This window comes from Sarcophilus harrisii, chromosome 3, assembly GCF_902635505.1.
Source record: "Sarcophilus harrisii chromosome 3, mSarHar1.11, whole genome shotgun sequence".
Classification (NCBI taxonomy): Eukaryota; Metazoa; Chordata; class Mammalia; order Dasyuromorphia; family Dasyuridae; genus Sarcophilus; species Sarcophilus harrisii.
This window is the reverse complement of record NC_045428.1, coordinates 571,562,682-571,580,949: the sequence shown is the minus strand read 5'-3', so window position 1 is coordinate 571,580,949 and position 18,268 is coordinate 571,562,682.

Here is an 18,268-nt window from a genome sequence, read left to right as displayed (position 1 = left end):
GTTGGGGGCAGCCCGGGACTTCTGACTGTGCTGCTGAGAACTAACTCTGTGCCGGGATCTATCCCAAGGTCCCCGGACCTTGGATGAAGGGGACCCCGCTGGGGGAAGTAACCTGGACCCCTTGGAAGGGGAAGCAGCCAGAACCAAGCCGTTTAAGGTCTGCTGCTGCTTGAACTCCAAGCCTGGGAGCCCTCAAAGTGACGGCGGTTTTCCCAGACAACCCTGGGGTGGGGGTGGGAGGTGGAGGCTTTCCAGGAAGTCCCAGCTAAGGGCGCCTGCCACCCTGTCCACACATCCCCTTAGCAGCCCCTGTGCTGACAGGAGCAAGCTCCCCCATGCCTGAGGTGTCGGGGGGGGGGGAACCTCATTCTGGGAGCACCTCCAGAGCCCCAGCTCTTGTTTTCCTTGGCTGGACTCGCACAGGATCTTGGGGACTGCCTTGCCCCCCTCAGCCAGATTTTTTTTTTTTAATTAAAGCTTTTTATTTACAAGATACATGCATGGGTAATTTTTCAGCACTGACCCTCCCAAAACTTTCTATTCCAACTTTTCCCATCCTTTCCCCCACCCCCTTCCCTAGATGGCAGGTAGTCCCCTACATGTTAAATGTGTTAGAGTATATGTTAAATATAATATATGTATACATGTCCATAGTTATTTTTCAGCCAGATTTCTTTAGAAAATGTGGGGGAACCAAGAATGATGGGTACTTCCTAAGGGCTTGGGTCAAAGTATGAAGTGATCGAGACAGCGATTGAACCTGTACTTGGAAGGACTGACAATCTAGAGGTACAAATAAAAAATGTCAGAGCCAGGGGAGCTTAGAACACAGGGTGTCAGAGCTGAAGGCCCTTAGAACCCAGGAGGTCAGAGCCTAGAGAACACTTAGAATATGGTGTCAGAGCTGGGAAGGCCCTTATAACATGGATGGCAAAGCTAAGAAAGTCCTTGGAACCCAGGATATCAGACCTGGGAGGGCCCTTAGAACATGGAAAGTCAGAGCTGGGAGGGCCCTTAGAACCCAGAAGGTCAGAGTTGGGAGGGCCCTTAGAACCCAAGAGGGTCAGAGCTTGGATTTCTAGGTGTTAAGGTGTAACACTGACCAAGCGATAAAGTGGGCTATGATGGTGGAGGATCTACTGACCAGTGCACTTAGGAACTCAGTCCTGGCCAGGGGGATCTGTTTTCTGGGATTTTTATATATTGTGGCTGAAAAATACTTGAGAAATTCCATAAATGCTTGTTCTCTGGATCATATTGGAGTTGTGGGTACTGGACTTGAAGACCCAAGTTCAAATACAGCCTCTGACACTTGGTAGCAGTAGCCGTGTGATCCTGGACAAGTCGCTTCACCCTGTTTTCCTCAGTTTCTTCATCTGTAAAAGGAGTTGATGGAAATGGCCCAACCACTCTAGTATCTGTCAGAAAAACTCCATGGACAGAAATTTGTGAGGGCACCCCGAGTCAGCCATTATTGAACATGGATTCTATTGTCCTAACAGGACAGGGAGAATCATATGGAGATTCTCAACTCTCCGTCAGTCTTTGTGGGGGAAAACCAGGGTATAGAGGACGCCAAACAGCAGTTGGGCCAAGAACAAGTCCCACAAATAAGAGATGGATTTGCTTTTTGACACAACATATGCTAGTTATATCTAACGACCTGGGAATTCAGAATAGTTCCATTCATTCAATGACGTGTGAGGCAGCTGGAGAAATTTGCTGTGTCCAGAACGGCACGAGGACTTGTCATAGAAGGACTTTGCTCCCTAACATGAAGCATTCTGTCACTGGAGGCCTGTGCCGAGCTTTAGTCCAAATGCCTATTTAGCTTCCTGACCTCCCTCTTCCTTTCCAGTCCCCTTCATGCTACAGCTAGTATAGCATTGCCTCCCAGACTGATGTCAAACCCCTTCCTAAGTAGCCCTTCCTCTCTTTTTTCCAGCTCCAATCCAGCCTTCTCTTTTTTATAAAAGTTTTATTGGTAGCTTTTTGTTTTTACATCACCATTCTTTCCAAAATATACCTAACCTTTCCCCTCTTCCCCAGCAAGCCATTGTTTGGATTCTTTTAAAAAGAAAAATAGTTTTTTCAACTAATGAAATTTTTTTTCTCCCAACTTTTCCACTTCAGTTAAAAACTAGAAAAGAAAAACAAAATGTCACTAATATTAATAGTCAAGTAAAACAAATTCCTACCTTGGCCATGTCCAAAAAAGGAACGTCTCATTATGCGTCTTGAATCCATCCCCTTTCTGTCAGAGGGTAGGTAACATGTTTAATCATGAATCCTCTGGAATCATGACTCATCACCGAATTGATTAGACTTGGGAAGATCCTTTAAAGCTTTTGTCTTTACGGTGTTGATATAATGTAAATTATTCTGGTTCTGTTTACTGTCTCTGTGCCAATTCACACAAGTCTTCTCAAGTTTTACAAAACTTTTAATTATTTCTTAGAGGACAATAAGGTTCTATTTTGTTCACCTACCATAACTTGTTTAGCCATTCCCCAACTGATAATAGACCATCCATTGGTGGGTTTTTTTTTTTAATTTTCATCTGTTGTGAAGAAGATGAAGAAAGGAGAAGGAAAAGGAGGAGAAGAAAGAGAAGAAAAAGAAAGGAGAAAAGAAACGAAAAGGAAGAATTATAAAAAAGCAGAGGGGAAACAGTTCAGAAAAACCAACCAATGTATCAGTTGTGTCTGACAGACTAACCAATTTTTTTTTTTTTTTTTTTTTTTACAACCAAAGTTCCCACTTCTATAAAATATGTAGGACAGTTCCTTTTCTCAACTTTTTTTCTGAGGCCAGACTTGGTCATTACAATTATATGGCACTCAGTCTGGAGTTTGCCTTTGTGCTTTTAATTTGCCCATTTTGGTCATCATGAATATTGTTTTCCTGGTTCTACTTCCTTCACTCTGCATTGCTTCATCTAAGACTTTTCATGTTTTTCTGAATCCTTCATAATCACCATTTCTTACAAAAGAGTAATGTTCCATTTTGTTTAGCTGTTTCCCAGGAAATAAGCACATTTTGCCATCTCTCTAGGATGTGTCATTCCTGAAGAATAGGGAAGAAATGAGGAAAGAGGCTTTTAATAGTTGGGTATAAAAGACCTTCCCTTCTACCTCCCATTCCTCTAGTGGCTCAGAGTAAATGGAGATGGCCACAACATCCAGGTGAGAATTTAGTAGATGATATGAAAAAGAAGAAAGGAGGTAGCTAGGTGGCGCCATAGTGCATAAAGTGCTGGGTCTGGAGTCCCGAGGACTTAACTTTCTTCTGTTAAATAAGGCTTCAGATTCTTCCTAGCTGTGTGACCCTGGGGAAATCTCTTACCCGGCTTGCCTCAGTTTCCTCATCTTTAAAATGAACTGGAAAAGGAAATGGTAAATTATTCCAGTATCTCTGCTAAGAAAACCCTGAAGGAAATCACAAAGTCTGACTGAAGAAGAAAAAAAAAATGAAAAAGAAAGTAATGATATTAATCAGCCACCGAAATTTATTTTTTCCCATGGGAAAACTGGCCCCTAACTGTGGTTGATCTAAGAGGCTTGTGTAATTAAAAAAAAGCTTGTGACCAGGAAGCCAGCTGAGGGGAAATCCAGAGGAGGAGAGCTGGGAATGTGATCCGTACCTAAAGTCCCATCCAACCTAGAGGGAAATGGGAGTCCTTCTGGGATTAAGTGAGATGGGATGCTACTACCTGTTCTAGGAAAGAATGGAGGGTGGCCAATGGAGGTACCCCTTGTGGTTGACCCCATCACTGATAGAACTGGTAAAAGCAACCCCATATTTTATGAGTAGCAACAGTTGTCATCTGGCTGATGATTTGAGGGAAGCTCTGACTTCCCTTCACCCTCCATTTCCCACTATTTCTGAAGCTCACGGCTTGGTAAAGAAGCCCTGAAGAAATTACAGAGCTAATAATAATAGCCAGCACTTTAAGGTAGATAAAGAGTTTTATACAAAGTTCATTTTGAGAACTAGGTGCTATTATTTTCATTTTACATATGGGGAAACTGAGGCTGAGAAGCTATTAACTTGCTTACTTAAATACCTAAATCAGAATTTGAACTCAGGTTTTAATGGCTCTAGTTCCACTCTATCTTCATTGTCATCTTGCTGCCTATGAGACATAAGTCTTGGCTTCTAGCTCCCAGTGATAGGGATCTACCCTATCTTAGTGGTAGGCTTTTGTGAAAGAAAATGTCCATCCTCAACTAGTCATTGAAAGAAGATGGAGGATTCTTAAATTGTCTGCCTTTCTTCTAATCCGCAGCCTCGGAGGGGTTCTTAGGAATTGCTCTTGAGAGCACTGGGACTGGAAAACCCCAATGAAATCTAGCCTGGTGTCCAATTCTTGTGAAAAAGGTATAACTCTCTTTTCACACTAGTCTGTTCTGCTCTGTTGATTACATCTTATTTGTCTTACATGTCCCTAGTTGACATGTCACCTCCCCATTAGATTGTGAGCTCCTTTAAGTCAGGGACCGACTTTTTTTTTAATAACTTTTTATTGACAGAACCCATGCCAGGGTAACTTTTACAACATTATCCCTTGCACTCACTTCTGTTCCAATTTTTCCCCTCCCTCCCTCCACCCTCTCCCCCAGATGGCAAGCAGTCCTATACATGTTAAATAGATTACAGTAGATCTTGGATACAATATATGTGTGCAGAACCGAACAGTTTTCTTGTTGCTCAGGGAGAATTGGATTTAGAAGGTATAAATAACCTGGGAAGAAGAACAAAAATGCAAGCAGTTTACATTCATTTCCCAGTGTTCTTTCTTTGGGTGTAGCTGCTTCTGTCCATCCTTGATCAATTGAAACTAAGTTAGATTTTGTCTTTGTTGAAGAAATCCACTTCCATCAGATTACATCTTCATACAGTATCGCTGTTGAGGTATATAATGATTTCCTGGTTCTGCTCATTTCACTTAGCATCAGTTCATGTAAGTCTCTCCACGCCTCTCTGTATTCGTCTTGCTGATCGTTTCTTACAGAACAATAATATTCCATAACATTCATATACCACAATTAACCCAACCATTCTCCAATTGATGGGCATCCATTCATTTTCCAGCTTCTGGCCACTACAAACAGGGCTGCCACAAACATTTTGGCACATACAGGTCCCTTTCCCTTTTTTAGTATCTCTTTGGGGTATAAGCCCAGTAGAGACACTGCTGGATCAAAGGGTATGCACAGTTTGATAACTTTTGGGGCATAGTTCCAAATTGTTCTCCAGAATGGCTGGATGTATTCACAATTCTACCAACAATGTATCAGTGAGGGACCGACTTTTGCTCTTTAACTGTATCCCCAGCACTTAGCACAATGTCTGGCTCACCTCTAATTTAAACTGGGAAGGAATCTGAAGTCACAGGGTCCAACAGTCTCATTGTGCAGATAAGAAAGACTATGCAGATAAGGAAGGCAAGTGAAATTGTATATGATCACACAAGGAGTTGGCAATAAAGCTGGGTTTGAAACAGCTTCTCTGACTCCTAATACAGCAATTTTGCCACTGAACCAAAATTTCTGAATGCAATGAAACGGAGCTGTGTAAAATGTACTCCACATGTCTGTGTCCATAATTGAAAAGGAATGAATGGATTCAAGTTAAATGAAAACAGAATGTGGACTAACGTGGATTCAATTTTTTTCAAGCTCTCTTAATTCATGCCATTTATCTCTGAATCATGGTTATTTCTAGGGAAGTTCTCCTGTACTCCAGACTGAACCTTTTCTTTGAAAAACAAAGACAATTAAAATATCCAGTGTACTGACTACACATGAACACGTATACAATATTTTGATAGTGGTCCTTTGCCATTTTGTTGTTGTTCAATGACTCCATGATCCCATGTGGAGTTTTCTTGGCAAAGATACTGCAGTAATTTGCCATTTCCTTCTCTAGGTCATTTTACAGAAACTGAGGCAAAAGTGAATCACAGAACTAGTAATATCTGAGACTGTATTTGAATTCAGGTTTTTCTGACTTCAAGTCCAGCATCTTATCTGCTGTGCCTCCTAGTAAATAATTAAAAAAAGTAAAGCACTTTTAAGGTTTGCAAAGTGCTTTATAAATATTAAAAATTCTATCCACTTTGACACTTAGTTACCACTAACAGGATTCTTTGTTTCATTCAGAGTTTTAACTTTCTTTTCATGACCTTTTCATTTATACTCTTGTAGTTATCATGTTTATTACATTCTGTTCGTTCTGTGTATTTTGCTCTGAATCAGTCCATACCAATCTTCCTATATTTCTCTGGATCCCTCATATTCATAGGATCACTGGAAAAGGCTTCCCAGATATACCTCCCAGAGATCACTAGGTACAATCCCTTTTTTTCATGTATAAGTAAACATTCGTTAAAGTGCCTACTGTGTGTCAGGTGCTGGTGACACAAAAACCACAAATGAAAGAATTCTTCTTTTCCTGAAATTTTACCTCTTGTCAGGGTGACAGCAGGTACATATTTATTATGTATATGTGTACATATATGCATATGTGTATGTATACACACGTGTGTGTTGTTTGTATGCATACATATAAAGAAGTAAGTCCTGGAGAGGTTATATGATGGTCGCGTATAGGATTTGACTCCAGGCCTTCTGATTGTATAGTCAATGCTCTTTCCACCATATCAAGTAGCCCGTCATTTCATCTTTTCTTCTTCCTCAGTAATAGGCCATTCTGTCCACAAACCATAGTTCTTTTCATTTTTCTTCCCAAATTTTGTCACCCAATTTGTTATTGACATGGGTTTACATCATAGCTCTTCCAGTGACCAATCACATGTCTCTTGAGTCCACTGGTTTCCTTATCTCTAAAATGAGAGGCTTGAACTGGCTGATCTCTAAGGGCCTTTTCAGCTCCGATCTGTTAATAATTGGACACATTGATGATTAGAACAATAATTATAACCTCTGTACCTGGGGCTGGTCAGGGCCACATATGAGTTGGTTTTAAGACATTAGTCATGAAGGTTGAGAGCTCAAGAACTTGTTTCAATAGTCAGGAAAGGCCTGCTTAAGCAAGGTGATGATTGAACTTGGATCCCAGAGCAAATAGTGTGGTGCTGTACCAAGGTGACAGCATCAGGCTTTGGAGTTCATTTTATCAGTCACAGCATCAGCCTCAGGAGCTCTTACACTAGAGATGGCAAATGGGTCAGACAACTGGTCAGAAGGAGACTACGGGGGACCCTTTGTGGTGCCAGAGCTAAAAGAAGCTTTTGCAGCTGCAGGGATGGAGTGCAGAGGCCATGATCACAGGTCCGGGGTGGAGAAAAGTGCTTATGATCATTCGCAGACCAGACCACAGGCCAAGAAAGAAGTGACCACCCCTCTCAGATCATACCGCCTTGGAAGAACCAAAAACTTACAGACCACCAGAGCTAGCTCTGAAGACAGAAACCTAATTCCTAATATAAAAATGAAAAAAGTGAATTCACCACTGATGAAGAGAAAATTATTAGGAGCTATTTGGCCCAATTACACATGGCTAAGTCTGATAATTCAAAAGAAATGAAAGAATATTTATGAAAATATACTGCCCAGATTAACAGAAAAGGAAATAGAATACTTAAATAATTCTATCTTGGGAAAAAAAATTGAACAAATCAGCAGTGAGCACCCAGAGCACCCAAAGAAAAAATTCCCCAGGAGAGCTAATGGATTGAATTCCACCAAATATTTTAAGAATATTTAATTCCAATATGGGCAAAAAAGGAATCATTGCCAATTTTTTTTTTACAACACAAATGTAGTACTGACATCTAAGCCAGGAAGAAAAACAGACTAAAAAACTATAGCCCAATTTTCCTAATGAATACTGATGCAAGAAATTTTAAATAAAACACCAGCAAAGAGACTATAGCAATATATCATAAATATCCCACGCTAAGATCAGGTGGGATTTATGCCAAGAATGCAATGCTAGTTCAGTATTAGGAAAACTGTCAGAATAATTGACCATAAGTGATAACAAAACCGACAGAAATCTTATGATTATCTCAATAGATGCAGAAAATGCTTTTGACAAAATACAACATTCATTTTTATTTTTAAAAAATCCCCTAGAAAACATAAGAAAAACTGAACTTTCTTTAAAATAAGTAATAAATAAATTAGGATAATAAGTAGTATCTTAACTTGTGAGAAAGCATTATTTATAGTAAGGATAAGCTAGAAACCTCAATAAAACCAGGAGTAAAGCAAGGATGTCCAGTTTCATAATTCTGTTGCTGCATTCTATATTGTACCAAAAATGCTGGTTATAATAACAAAAAAGAAATTAAAGGAATTAGAAGAAGCAGTGAAAAAACAAAACAAAACTATTACTCTTTGGAAATAATATGGTGGTTTACTTAGAAAGTCCTAGAGAATCAGCTAAAAGACTAGTTGAATAATTGGCAACTTCAAAAAAGTTGCAGGATATAAAATAAACCCACATAAATCATCAGTATTTCTATATATTGCCAACAAAATCTAGCAGCAAGAGGTGGAGAGAAAAATTCCATTTAAAATACCACAATTACAAAACACTTTTCCAACAAATAATGTCAGTTCTAAACAACTGGAGAAATATTAATTGCTCATGGATAAACCAAGCTTAATATAATTAATTTACTTATTCAGTACAATACCAATAAAGCTACCAAAAAATAACATACAGGCCTAGAAAAAAAAATTGTATTCATCTGGAAGAACAACCGGGCAAGAATATCAAAGGAATCAATGAAGAAACATATAAAGGATGTCATGACCTAGTACCATGTCTCAAACTATACAAAGTGATAATCCTCAAAACAATCTGGTACCCCCTAAGAAATAATAGTAATGGATCAGTGGAATTGATTAGGTACACAATACATAGTAGGAAAGTGACATAGTAATTTAATGTTTAATAAACCCAAAGATTTAAGCTTTGGGGACAGGAACTCACTATCTGACAAAAATTGCTGGGAAAATTGTGAAGCAGTTTCACAAAAACTAGACATAGACTAATATCTCACACCACATACCAAGATAAGGTCAAAATGTGTACATGATTTAGACAGAGAGGGTGGAATAGTTTACCCATCAGATCTATGGATAAGGGAAGAATTTATGATGAAACAAGCAATAGAGCATTATTTTTTTTTGATCATATTAAATTAAAAAGGTTTTGCACAAGCAAATCCAATGCAGCCACAATTATAAAGAAAATAGAAAATGGGGGGGGGTGAATTTTTTATTGCAAGTTTCTCTGGTAGAGCCCCCATTTCTCAAATATATAAAGAACTGAGTCAGCTTTATAAATTTATGAGTCATTTTCCAATTTCTAAATGGTCAAAGAATAGAACTGATAGTTTTCAGAAGAAATCACAGCTATCTACAGTATATGAAAAAATGCTCTAAATCACAATTGATTGGAGAAATGCAAATTAAAACAACTCTAAGATACCACCTTACACCTATAAGATTAAGTAATATGACAGAAAAGTAAAATAATATATGTTAAAAGGGACACAGAAAAATTGGGACACTAATGCATTGTTAATGGAATTGTGAACTAACCCAATCATTCTGGAAAGCAATTTGGAACTATGTCCAAAGGGCCATGAAACTGTTTCTAGCCTTTGATCCAGTAATACAATTACTAGGTCTGTATCCCAAAGGGAAAAAAAAAAGAAAAAAATCTATGTATACAAAAATATTTCTAGCGGCTCTTTTTATTATGACAAAAAATTGGAAATTGAAGGGATGCCTTTCAATTGGCTAAATAAGTTGTGGTATATGATTGTGATGGAATACTAGTCCACAGAAACCAATAATCAGAAAGAAAATCAAGAAAGATTGTGATGGAATACTAATCCACAGATACCAATAATCAGAAAGAAAATCAAAAAAGAAAAGAGTATGTATAAAGCTGTTTCTGCATTGGTGGCATCCAGCATTAGCCCCAAGAACTGAACTTGCTCGTCTGGCACAGATTCAGTGGTGGAAACATCTAGGAGAGAAGCACATACAAGATGATTTATTCTCAAGTTTCAGCTATTCTACTTATTTCCCAAAGTACCTTTAATCTAAAAACTCAAATGTAAATCCCAATAAATCACAAAAGGTGGCCTTATCTTTCCAATGAACAAGTTCATTTTTCATTATCAGTAATAAAATTACACATTTCATGAATTATATTCATTTAAATGCATATCACTGAGCCATTAGTATTATTTGATGTGTATTTTAGGCATCAGTTTGAACAAATACATCAAGGATTATAAGATCAAATGTGATTAGATATGTAAAGTACTTAGCAAATTTTTTGATGTGCATATGAAGTAGTTATAATTGACTCGTGAAAGTCAGAGCAGTGATCTGTAACTATAGTATAAACTGACTAAACTAAAGATGGTGATTTATATTTTTAAAATGAAAAGTGAAGTGAGTGCAATCAGAACACTGTACACAATAAAAACATCATGTGATGATTAACTATGAATGACTTAGCTTATTCTCAGAAATATAATGATCCAAGACAAGTCCAAAGGTCTTAGGATGGAAAATTCTATCCACCCTCAGAGAAAGAACTGATGGAATCTGAAAGCAGATGAAAGCATATTTTAAAAAATCATCTTTTTTCAGTATATGTTTTCTTTGGCAACATGAGTAATATGGAAATATGTTTTACATGACTGCATGTGTATAATATATATCAAATTGCTTTCCTTCTCAAAAGCTTCTTTTTGTTTCTTTTTAGTATGTTTTCTTTAGCAACATAGTTAAATATGGAAATATGTTTTGCATGTCTGCACATATATTACATATGATATGTATAATATATATTAAATTGCTTTTCTTCTCAATGAGGGAGAGAAGGGAGGAAGGGAAAGAATTTGAAACTCAAAAAAATATTTAAAATCCTTTTTATGTGTAATTGAAAAATATAAAAATGAAATGAAATATAGTCAATAAGCATTTTCTGGGCACTGTGCTAAGCTCTGTAAATACAAATACAACCAGAAAGCTAGTTTCTGCCCTCAAGGAGCTTATATTCAAATGGAGGAAGACAACACATAAAAGGGAAGTGGGAAGAAGTCTAAAATAAAGATATTCTATGGAAAGGCATTGTAGAGAAAATCCAGAAGGAGAGTCAGCAATACAACCTGCAGAGGAGTGAAAACATGGGTAGCCTGGACAGTTCTCTTAAAATGGAGATTCTGGATGGAACCAAACAAAGTAGGTGTTTCCAATTTGTGAAGTCTAGGTCTAGTGAGAGCTTCGAAGGTGAAAACTTTTCTGGGACATAATAGAGAAAGTCTAGGAGGAGAATCAAAAGTGAATGAAGTGTGGAGAAGAACAATAAATGAAAGGAATAGAGAATCTCAGAAATAACTTATATGAACTGATACAGAGCAAAGTAAGTAATACCAGGGGAATGACATACATAATCCGAAGGAACTGTAAAGAAAGCAACCCAAAAAGGCAAACAGACTCAGAATCAATGCAATGACCAGTAACAAATCTAGACATCTGATGAGCACTATGTTGTTGTTTGTCCTTCTTTCTGGAAAAGGACCATGAAATCAGGGAGGTAAGGCCAGCAAAGCCCAAAATATTTTTGAGGTTACAGCAATCAAAACAATTGGACCAACAAAGATGCTATAATGATCAGTTTCTCTTTGTTGCAAGGGAGGATTAGGAGTAGAGCAAGGAAGGAATATATAAAGAAGTACTTGGGATATAAAAAGCATGAGACATTAACAAAGTTTTTATTTTTGTTTTTTCCCTTCCTCCCTCTCTTCCTCTCTCCCTCATTCCCTTCCTTCCTTCCTTTCTCTTTCCTCCTTCCTTCCTTTCTCTTTCCCCCTTCCTTCCTTCCTCCCTCTTTCTCCCTTCCTTCCTTCCTCCCTCTTTCTCCCTTCCTTCCTTCCTCCCTCTTTCTCCCTTCCTTCCTTCCTCCCTCTTTCTCCCTTCCTTCCTTCCTCCCTCTTTCCCTCTTCCTTCCTTCCTTCCTCCCTTCCTCCCTTCCTCTCTTCCTCCCTCCCTTCCTTCCTTCCTTTCCCAGGATCACACAACTAATAAATGGATTTGAGTCCAGTCCTTCCTGATTCCAGGCCCAGTTCATAGTGCCATTTAGCTACAAAGAGTCCAATGCAGGCCTGCAGGTCTGACAATTAAATTGGTCAAAAAGCGTAGCCAGCTGAATTCAACTAGTGCTGGGGCTAAGACTATGTAGTTGCTGAGGTCCCTTCCTCCTCTCCAATTGTGTGGTGCTTGGAGGCAGTCAGGATTGAGTGAAGGTCCCCTTCCTCCCTCTCCCCCCATTTCCTCTGATGTCACTCTTGGCGCTCTCCTTACGCTTCCTTTCACCCCATGGGACTATAGGAACATGAAGTGTAGGAATAAACAAGAGGAGGAAAAAGCAACCTTCTTTCTCTCCCCCACCTCCAAATGATCTTTATTGAAAGAAAACCCTGCTCCTTCCCAGATGGCCCATTTCAATCAGGAGAAACTTTGTTGTTTAGAAAGTTTTTCCTTAGAAAAGTTGTCCCACTCTGAGGTACCACTACACACCTCTAAGATTGGCTAGAATGCCAGGAAAAGATAATAAAGATTGGAGGGGATGTGGGAAAACTGGGACTAATGCACTGTTGGTGGAATTGTGAACTGATGCAACCATTCTGGAGAGCAATTTGGAACTATGCCCAAAGGGCTATAAAACTGCATACCCTTTGATCCAGCAGTTTCTATTCTAGGTCTGTATCCCAAAAAGATCATAAAAAAGGGAAAAGACCCTGCAAAAATGTTTGTGGCAGTCCTTTTTGCAGTGGCCAAAAACTGGAAACTGAGTGGATGCCCATCAATTGGAGAATGGTTGGGTAAACTGTGGTATATGAATGTTATGGAATATTATTGTTCTGTAAGAAATGACCAGCAGAATGATTTCAGAAAGGCCTGGAGAGACTTACATGGACTGATGCTGAGTGAAATGAGCAGAACTAGGAGAAGATTGTATATAGTAATAGCAAGATTCTGTGATGATCAACTATGATGGCCTTGGCTCTTCTCAGCAATGTCTCCAGACAATTCCAATAGACTTGGGATGGAAAATGCCATTTGCATCCAGAGAGAGAACTATGGAGACTGAATATAGATCAAAGCAGAGTATTCTCACCTTTTTTGTTTGCTTTTTCTTTCTCATGGTTTTTCCCTTTTGATATGATTCTTTTTCCTGGACAACATGATAAATAAGGAAATACATTTAAAAAGATTGTACATATTTAACTTATATCAGATTTTTTGCTGTCTTTGGGGGAGGGAAAGGTAAAGGAGGGAGGGAAAAAATTTTGGAAAACAAAATCTCACAAAAATGAATATTAGAAACTATATGTGTATTTGGAAGAATAAAATACTATTGAAGGAAAAAAGGAAAAAATTTTCCAAAAATTTTGGTGTAGTTTTAAGCTTTAACAGCTTGAAAAGAGATAGAAGTGGCAAAGAAGTAGGGGAATGTGTGAGATTGTGATTCTAACTAGATTTGTTCAACTTTTATGGCTTATTGGATGTACCAGATTGCTTTATGTCAAATATTATTTATTTTCTCTTCAAAGTAATTTTAAAAAGCCCCATTAGAATCCAGATCTTTGTCCAAGGTTTTTTTTTTTTTGTTGTTGTTGTTTGTTTTTTTGTTTTAAATTTCCTGAACCTGTGCTTAAACATAGTAAGACCTATGTTTTTACCTCTATAATTTCCTTATTGTGGTAGATTTATTCAGCAACAGTAACTTGTCATAGGAAGTGGGAAAGGATGGACATATCTCTATTTCATTCCCCTCTTGGTTCTGCTCTTGATTTCCTTTTCCTGTAACATCCCAGAAGCCTTCTCACCCTCAATGATGATTTACCCTTTTCTATCCTTTCTATCAGAAAGTTCAGTTCCTCTCAGCATTTCATTTCAAGAACGAGCGCATTGACAGGCTCCATCTCTTCTCCATCTACACCCCCCCCAATACTTTTTAGCTTCCTTTTAGATGTTATCTTCTCTCCTCCTCCCCCTTTAAATTGTAAGCTCCATGAAGACAGGGGTTCTCACTCTCTTTTTGCTTGGTTTCAGCATTTAGCAACTGGAACATTTTTGTTATTCAGTCATTTTAATATTTGAAGTCACTCCTGGTGACTCTGGGGTTTTCTCAGCAAAGATGCAAGAGCTGTTTGTAATTTCCCTCTCTAGCTCATTTGACAGATGAGGAAACTGAGGCAAAGAGAATACGGTGATTTGCCCAGGATCACACAGTTGGGTTTGAGCTCAGATCTTTTTGATTCCAGGCCTGGCACTTGATCCATTAGAGTACATAGGAAGCACTTCATAAATCAAGAAGAAAGATTAAGGTCAAATGGCTAGGGCCCTTTACAAACATTAATTTCCCACTCATCAGCTAATTCAAAGGTCCCTCTTCATCCCACAATAACAGCACAGGAAAGATCACGAACTTCCAGAAACAGGCTTGAGAAACTGGCTTTTTGCCTTTTTTGACAGCAACCCCAGTGCTTAGCACAGTGCTGGGTCCATAATAAGCACTCAATGCTAGCTGATTGATTGATGGAGTGGGTGATAGAGACAGGTAGAGCTGGCTACACACATTACTCAGGATGGGGCAGTCATGGGTCAGACCTTGTAAGAGATGATCTTCTTAAGAGCTTCATTGGCAAAATGAGAAAGTTGAACCTCTAAGGTCTTTTCTTGTACTCTCAGAGTCTGGCACATAGTAGGCACTTTATAAATGTTGGGTTAAATTTGTTGAATTGAAAAGAGTTACTTAGACCACAGCTTTACTGAATTTAATTCAATTCAACCAGCCTTAATTAAAGGCTACCTTGTGTGAGAAATAGCAATAGGCTATAGGGGAAAGAAAACCCAAAGAGGTTCTGCTTAGGGAGTTAAATCGTGTCCTGTGGGAGCTTATATTTTGCCAAGTGGAGTTCTGATTCAGAGCATGCTCTGACCTGGCTAAGAAGCAGCTGGGTGGCTCAGTGGGCAGAATGCTGGCTCTGGAGTTGGGGACACCTGAGTTCCAATCTGGCCCTTTTAGTTGTGGGAACTTGGACTCATCACTGAATCTATTTGTCTTAGGAGCCGGAAATGACCTGTCACTCCAGGATCTTTGCTGAGAAAACCCCACAGACAGCATTGGAGTGCTATAATCCAGGGGATCACGGAGAATCGGACCCCAGTGAACAGCAATGTTCCATTATGATGGGAGAGGGAGGGATCGGTGTAACTGCACTGGGCCCATTTTACAGATGAACAGACTGAGGTTTGGGGAAGGGAAGGGATGAGGTTAGTTTCAGGGGTAAGGGATGACTAGTTTGGGGGAGTGGGAAGCTCTCTGGTCCTCACTTTGCTCATTCTGCAGTTTTATCAGATGCTGACGGGGAGCTGGTGTGGACCGCCCCAGGGAGGAGCCGTCTCCTCCAAGCTGGTCACACGTGACCTCTCTCCTTTTCTACCAGCCTCCTAGTAGTTTGCCGTTTCCTTCTCCACGAAGGCAGATTTTCCTGGATGACATCCTCTGAGACAGCCAGCAGGCACAAAGGACAGAACGGAGGCTTGTGTTCAAATCCATCCTCAGATTCTTACGCGCTGGGTGAGCCCGGGTACTTCATCTCTCTGTCTGCCTCAGTTTCCCCAACTGTGAGGTGGGAATGACGACAGCAGCTACCTCTCCAGTTTGTTGTAAGTCTCCAATAAAAGATTTGTAACCCGTGGTTGTTGCTACTAGATGGCGCTCAAGGTCTGGAGTCAAGAAGCCCTGAGTTCGAGTTCTCTTCTTAATTTCTAGTCATGGCACTCTGCCTCAGTTTCCTTTTCTGTAAAATGAACTAGAGAAGTGTCTCTGCCAAGAAAACCCCAGATGGGTCCTGTTCAGTTGGACCGGACCACAGCAAGAAGCACAGATAATATCTAGAAGGGCCATAAAGGGGAAACTGAAAAGGCAGAGGAGAGGCGGATAATGAGGGAAGGGGCGAGTCCTGAGCTGCATCCTCACGGTCTCCGCCTCCCCCCGGAGTCTCAGCAGGGGCTGCCAGGGGAGGGGTTGCCAGGGGAGGGGTTGCCAGGGGAGGAGCTTCCCGGGGAGGGGCTGCCAGGGGAGGGGTTGCCAGGGGAGGGGTTGCCAGGGGAGGAGCTTCCCGGGGAGGGGCTGCCAGGGGAGGGGCTTAGGCAGACTGAGACCTGAAAGATCTTGGCTTAAAATGCCAAGGTCTCCCCCTACACCTCGGACATCTCTATCTGGCCCCTGGACCCAGATGGCTCTGGAGGGGAAAGTGAGGCGGGGGGGGGCTTTGCACAGCTCCCCATCCCCCAAATCCAACTCGCTTGTGTGTCGTGGCGGCTCCTCCCTGAGGTCACGGACCTCTTTGAGAACGAAGGACAAATCACCAGTGCGGGTGGAGGGAAGATCAGAGGACCGAGCGTCAGTTGAAGTTCCCAGGGAGCCCGAGCAGAGGGGGGAGGGGTGGGGGGGGGGTGGGGGGAGGGGCGGCCTCTCGGCCCGGGGCTTAGTCATGGGGGCCGTTGGCTGGCTCGGGTTTCTTTCATGGAAGTCAGAAGTCGCCTTTTCCTCTGCCTCAACCTTCTCACCCGTCCTCTCAGTCTCGGTTCTCAGTCTGACTTGGAGGACTTTTCTTTCTTTCTCCCTTGCTTCCTCTGAGCCCTTGGCGCTCGCCGCGTGTCTTTCTCAGTCTCTGTCCACTTTCTGCTCGCTGGCTTTTTCTCTCTGGCTCTTTTGTTATCTCACTTTTCTTTGTTTCTCGGTTTTGAATGAACCAACCGCGCCCCTCTCTCCCCTCCCCTCCCCCCAACCCCAGGCGTCCTCCGAAGACCACTTATTTCTCACTTTCGAAAGGCGCTCGTTGGGGAAGAGTCAAGTCATTACTTCTCTATTTGTCATCCCTCAGTTTAGCTCGCGATGGGCAGGCCCAGAACCTTCGAGGACTGAGAGCTCGTCCGAGTGAATGGGGTGGGGGCCGCTGGCCGAGCCGGGGAGACTCTGAGAGCCCAGGATGTCAGAGCTGGGAGAAGGCTTGGAACAGACAATGTCAGAGCTAGAAGGACCTTAGAACTGTGAATGGCAGGGCTGGGAGGGCCTTAGAACTAACTGTGAATGTCAGAGCTGGGAAAACCTTAGAACAGAGAATATAAGAGCTAGGAGGGCCCTTAGAACCCAGAATGTCAGGGCTGGGAGGGCCCTTAGAACCCAGAATGTCAGGGCTGGGAGGGCCCTTAGAACATGAGATATCAGAGCCGGGAAGGCCCTTAGAACAGAGCTTAGAACAGGATCTTAAAACAGAGGATGCTTCAGTTGAGAGAAACCTTAGGATAGAGGAATTCCGAGCTGGAAAAGTCTTTAGATCAGATCTGAGCTAGAAGGATCCTTTGAAAACCTGGTCAGAACTGGGAGGGACCTTGAAGCAAAGATTTTCTAATTTTTTGGTCCCACTATCCCTTTACACCTTTTTTTCCCCTGAGGCAATTGGGGTTAAGTGACTTGCCCAGGGTCACACAGTTAGGAAGTGTTAAGTATCTGAGGTCACATTTGAACTCAGGTCCTTCTGACTTCAGGGCAGGTACTCTGTCCCCGGTGCCATCTAGCTGCCGCTCCCTTTACACCCTTAAAATATCATTGAAGCTCATTCTCTAGAGGTCTTTTGTTCATGTGAGTTATACCTGTCAATATCTGTCATATTAGAAATTAAAGCATCTTAGTAATATTTAAATCGTTTTGACCTTTCAGACCCCTTGAAGGGATATTGGGGAGCCATAAGATTTCCTGGACCACAGCTCCTGAATTGTTACTTGGGAGTGTAGAATATAAGGGCCACAGACGTCACCTTGGAACGGGCCTTCTCACAGCTAGAAGGTACTTTAGTGGCCATATAGCACAATGTGTACCAGTAAGTATTTTACCAAAGCGGGGTTCTGGGGAACAGCCATTTCTAAGCTAGACCGAGATTCCCAGCAGATAGTAGGGCATAGACCACAGCCATACTCCCTAGTGCAACCCTCCTTTCCCCATTCAAGGACTTTACTGTCATTCACGCCCACCTATGATCTCAGGGCTTCTTGGAAATGAAAAGTAGCTCTTTCTTCCCAAAATGAGTGTTGCCTCTGACCCAGTCCAATCTTCTAGGTTAACAAATTAAGAAAACTGGGAGGGAGGAAGTGACTTGTCCAAGTAATAATTAATTAGTAGCAGATTTGAA